The sequence below is a fragment of the Rattus norvegicus genome, chromosome 14 (assembly GCF_021556685.1).
Source record: "Rattus norvegicus strain SHRSP/BbbUtx chromosome 14, alternate assembly SHRSP_T2T, whole genome shotgun sequence".
Taxonomy (NCBI): domain Eukaryota; kingdom Metazoa; phylum Chordata; class Mammalia; order Rodentia; family Muridae; genus Rattus; species Rattus norvegicus.
Genome location: NC_141547.1, coordinates 2,697,060 through 2,702,811, shown reverse-complemented (window position 1 = coordinate 2,702,811; position 5,752 = coordinate 2,697,060). Strand labels below are relative to the sequence as shown.

At 45.1% G+C, this 5,752-nt stretch overlaps 1 pseudogene; it reads right to left on the bottom strand.

Moving 5' to 3' along the window:
* Positions 1 to 4,956: 4,956 nt before the first annotated feature.
* Positions 4,957 to 5,322, bottom strand: Tmem258l3 (transmembrane protein 258 like 3; annotated as a pseudogene).
* Between the last annotated feature and the right edge of the window lie 430 nt (positions 5,323 to 5,752).

Here is a 5,752-nt window from a genome sequence, read left to right as displayed (position 1 = left end):
TAACAGGTCAGGCCCAGGAGGGTGCACCCCAAATGCATTCTAAGAAACCACTTGGCAATGTGAGAAGGGAACAAACCTTAACTAGGCTCTCTCACCTTTGCGGATTTTCTAAAGATGCACAAGCCTTTGGAATCTCTCCCAAAGAGCTACTTCTAAAAAGGTCCCCATCCCCTTGTCTTATTTACCACCTACTCTCCACTATCTTGGGTTAGACATTGCCCTAGAAGGGAGGTCGAAGCATTTGAGAACCCTTAATAAAGTAAGTTTTGAAAGATGTGTCTACACCAGATGTTACCACACGTACATCTACACACAGAAAGGTGCATCCTAGCAAGTAGGCAACTCCTAGCCCTGTGTTTTAGATTCGTCTTTATGAAGAATGCCATGTGGATAGTGGGAGGTGGGGCCTGAAGATTAAATGGCAAGGCACTGTGTGTGCAAATTACTGATCAAGCCAATGTTTCATTTGAAAGACTAATGAAGTTGACACCCAGAGATCCTAAGAGCACGCATGACACAGAGTGAGGGGGTTAAGGAATGGTTACATTACACAATGAGGACTAAGTTCACCTCCTCGGAGGCCACAAGTCTAGAGCATCCTATTTCCTGGCTCTATTATTACCAGTGCTTGCTGTTATAAGACGACCGGCATCAGGATACCCAGGAGCTCCCGCCCCTTTACCTTAGGGGGCTCCGTGTTAGGATCTATGACCTTGAGGGCTTTGATACTACTGAATAAACACAAACCAGAGGTTGAGCCTGGTTACAGCTCTTCCCTTCTCACATTGCTGGGTGCTTTCTTGGAATGCATGGGGTGCACCCTCCTGGACCTGCCCTGTTACAAATTGTCGCCCTATGCTTCACTCTCTGCTAATGGTACGTGCTAGAACACTATGGCAGAAAGGGCTGTGAACTACAGCACATTGCTTGATTCATAAGGCAGAGGTAACACTCTGGTGAGTTACTGACTGCACCCACACTGGGGCCGACGGGCCTAGTCACATAGACTCAGACTCTGGATTCTGATAGAATATGGTGACGGATCTGCAGGCCTTGCAACTGAATAGTCCTTCTATTACTTTTGCTGAAAGGGTTTCCTAATCTCATACTGTAGAAGCACAAATATAAAAGGATAGCCACATTCACTTCCATTAACTGCCCGCTCAAGGTTTGCTTAAAAAAGAAGAACGTTCAGAACACCGATTGTTAATTATTTTTATGGTAACTTTGTTTTCTTCCCCACTTTCCCCCCAAGAACAACCTGAGGTCTAAGGGAATGTTCCCCTTGTTTTTATAATCACAGTGACTATTCAAGGGGAAAGGACGGTGGGAATTCGACAGAAGGAGCACCCTGGCCAGGGGTGCTGCCACAAGGAGCTGTCTTGTAAAGTTAACCTGCTTTGACAAGTTCCAGATGTGATTCATGGGACCAGAAATTCCGATTACTGAAGCCTAACACCGTCCTGGAGATGTGATTTCTGTCAGGTAGAAGAGTGTTTAGATGATCTTTGTCTCTTTCTAGGATCAAATACCAGAAGGTATACTGGCTTCTACTCCTAACTTTAAGGCTGATATTTCAGAGGTCCTCTTTTATGTTGTATCTAAGAAGGCACTAACGATTCTCGTTTGCGGATCTTTGTTTTCTCTTCTGATATTTGGTCCCCACATTCACCTACTTCTTTAGCTATGCAATGACCATGAGAGATGGGAGCTCTATATTCTTAAAGTGTATAGCTTGGGCTGGAGAGATCGATCCATTGGTAAAGCCCTCGACCTGCCAGAACTGGATCCCAAGAACCCATATTGTAAAAAGTGTGAGGCTTGTGGGTGAACTTGTGATCCCAACACCAGAAGGTAGAGGTGGGTGGATCCTTGTAGATTGTTGGCTAGCCTGCCTAGCCTAGTTGGAGAGTTCGAGGTCAAATAAAGACCCCATCTCAAGAAAACAAAATATTGACAGCACCTGAGAGATGATGAAACCTGAGGATGTCCCCTGTTCTCCACCCACCTGCACACACAAACACGTGCAGCCTCCCACACACGTGCATACACTCACGTACAAAGTATATAACTCAAGATGTTGAAAAGACTTTGATCCCTACTGGCTCCCTATATCTCTGAGATCAACATCCTTGCTTTGGGGGAAGAGTCTTAGGGAGGTATTTCCAGCACTGAATGAGAGCTGGGGATAAACTGTATATGTGTTGAGTGTGTGTGTGTGTGTGTGTGTGTGTGTGTGTGTATGAGTGTGTGTCTCTGTGTGTGTATGTGATTATGTCTGTATGTGTATCTGTGTATGTGTATGTGAGTGTGTGTCTCTGTATGTGTATTGTGTGTGTATGTGATTATGTCTGTGTGTGTCTCTGTGAGTGTCTACGTGTATGTATGTGAATGTGTGTGTGTGTGTGTGACTGACTGTGTCTGTATGTGTGTCTTGTGTGTGGAGTGTGTGTGTCTGTGTGTATGTGTGCCTCTGTGTGTGTGTGTGTGTGTGTGTGTGTGTGTGTGACTGATTGTGTCTGTGTGTTCAGTGTTGGTACTAGGGATTGAACTCAGGGCCTTGTAGTTTAGAGTGAAGAGCTCTACCATTGACTCATACCTATGACAGCTCTTCCTTACCTTTTTATTTTTTATCTTTTTAGTTTTTGAAATAGGGTCTCTTTAATGTAGCCGTGGTTGTCTTCGAGTTTGTAGTGATCCTCCTGCCTCATCTTCCCAAGGACTGAAATTACAACATGACCATCATTTCTAGTTTCTTCCCTTCCTTCTTATCATCAGACTCACTGACCAGTCATGCTGGGGACAAAAAAACAAAAAACAAAAAAACAAAACAAAACTTTAAACATTTATTTACATTGGTGTTCTGCCAGTATGGATGTCAGATCACCTGGAACTGGAATTACAGACAGCTGTGAACCGCCATGTGGGTATTAGAATTTAAACCTGGGTCCTTTGGAAGAGTAACCAATGCTCTTAATGACTAAGCCATTTCTTCAGCCCTCCAGCCATGCTTTTAACAAAGACAAGAACACGGTGACTAACCTTGATTCTCAGCATGAGATCATCTGGAATTAACTAAAACCCAGGTATCTGGGCACTCCTGTGAGGGATTTTTCTTGGTTTGTTTATTTGAGGTGAAAGAGCCACTCCAAATCCAGATCATCTGAGATTAGAAGATCCACCTTGAATCTGAGCTACAGCTGCTCTGGCAGCCCACACAATTGGAAATAACAGAAGGACGCTTTGATCTTTACCTGCTTCCCTCCTTCTCCCTGGCAAGTCCATCTACCCTGACGCTGAGGCACTCTGTCACTGGTGTTAGAACCACTTCTTTGGGAATCCAACGTAAACTGAAGACCAGAAGCTTGCTAAGAATTCCCTGGGACACCAGCAGCAGACTGGGACTGCTGAGACATCCAGCAAAGATACCAGATTCTTTGCCTTTTCAGCAGGAGACAGCCATTGTTGGACAACCTGGACCATAGCATGCATGCCATTCTGAGAGATGGCACATGCATACATACATACATACACACATATATACACACATACATACATACACATGCACATATACATACACATATACATACACACATACATATATACACATACATACATACACACATGCAGATATACATACATACATACTACATATACACACACATAGGCATATTCATTCTGTCAATTCTGTTCCTTTAAGAGAACCCTGACTAGTAAAATCAACATATAGTTCTGTCATATTTCCTCCATCTCCACCTTGTGGAAGATCATGAGGTAAATGTACTTTTCATGTGCCAAAGGTGTATTGGGGCTTTCTTGAAAAAAAATGGGGGGATGTTGTTGCCCACACTGACACCTTACTGAGAGCCGGGTGTAAGCCTGCAGGGTTTAAGAAAAAACACATACTCGGGTCATTCACAAGAATGCCAAATCTTTTGCTTTATTCACCGAATATATACCCCAAGTTCACCAGGTGGAAAATTCCAGGAAGCACAGCGGGAAAACCGGCTTAAGCCCTCAGGAACAAAGACCAAAGAACAAAAGACAGGAACAGATTTTTTTTTTTTTTTGGTTCTTTTTTTTCCCCCGGAGCTGGGGACGGAACCCAGGGCCTTGCGCTTGCTAGGCAAGCGCTCTACCACTGAGCTAAATCCCCAACCCCGACAGGAACAGATTCTTGACCAGGTGTACCACCCAGGTGTGTCACTACAGAGCCAGGGCATTCCTTGGTTAGGAACAAAAGGCTTCTACATGCATGAGCAGGGCTTCGGCAGGGGTCAAACACTGTAGGGGACCCAGGAGTGTCCAATGGGGGTTAGGGGTAGGGGCGTAGGGGGAGTGGGGAGTTGGGGGGGAGCTATGAGAAAACACTACTCTAATTCTTTACTCTCAATGCTAAAGTAAAAAAATAAGTATTTGTGTCCTTTCACTGTATTAACTGATTTAATGCATGGCAATAATAATACTAATTCCTTAGAAATTCTTTTACTATGTATGCATTTATGCACACATACACACCTGTATGCCATGTAAACTGATGGTAGCATGAAAATCACAATTCTGATATTCCAGGAGCTAGCAAAAACTACTGATTGAAGAAAGATGCCTACAGCCTGCAGCTGGGCAGTCTCTCTGTTCTGGGCTAGGCTGCTCTAGTGGGAGTGGGCTGTCATCTAAGAATGTCAGAGCTGGGGGGTGGTGAAGGTCTGGCTATGGCATGGCTCTCAGTGGGTGCAGTTATCTGAACAAGACCGGCCAAAATTCCAGCCTAGAAGGGGTAGGTGATTTCCTGGCCCCATCCCTTACCGAGGCAGTGGTAATTGCCAGGCCAGGAGGATTTTTTTTTTTTTTTTTTTTTTTTTTGGTCACACATCTGCCTTTATTGTAAACAGCAGGTGGGACACATAGCAATGGTAAAAAAAAAAAAAATTAATTTACAAAAGGTACCCTTGGAGACTCATACGTAGGTGCCAACCCAGAGCAGGAGGAAGAGGATTCCAAAGCCCATGAAGAGTGAGGCCACCAAGGAGATGAGGAGCTCTTTGTAAATACCGCGTGTGTACTTGGTAGAGGTGAGCTCATAAATGAAGAACCGGGCGATGAAGAACGTGCCGATGGCCAGAAGTACCACAGTCAGGTGAGGGAAGACAGCCGGGTTCACTGGGCTGGTATACCTACTCATGACCTCGAGCTCCATTTTGCCCCGCAAAGGATAAACCACCGATCCTAGGATCATTCTTTTTGGAGATGCGATCAGTGATAAGAGTCCCATGCATAATCCAGTGGATCACCACACACCCATGCAATATGAACTTAGTGGGTTATTTAAAAAAGAAAAAAAAAAGAAGCGAAATTGGGATAGCTTTTTGACTGCTGTGGTCTATATCACAGCTAGATAAATGATCAACATACACAGCTGCTCGTCTCTAAGATCCTCAAGAACCAGCGGTTAGTTACACTTTTCGTTTTCAGTGGAGAAAAGTAAAACCCGACTCAACCATGTGCCTTTTCAACCAAGTGTCCAGTTGTGATCAGTGTGATGCGGAAACAGGACCCCAAAGACAGGGCGAGCGAGCAGGGCGAGCGAGCAGGGCGAGCGAGCAGGGCGAGCTCTCTCCGACGCTTTCTTTAACCCTGGGCTCCCTAGCTTAGCAGAGGACTACTGAGCTACTGCTACGGTCTCCCCGACCGCCTGGCCTTGACAGACCACGCCTCTTGCGCAGGCGCAGAGGGCTTCGGAGTGCGCATGAGC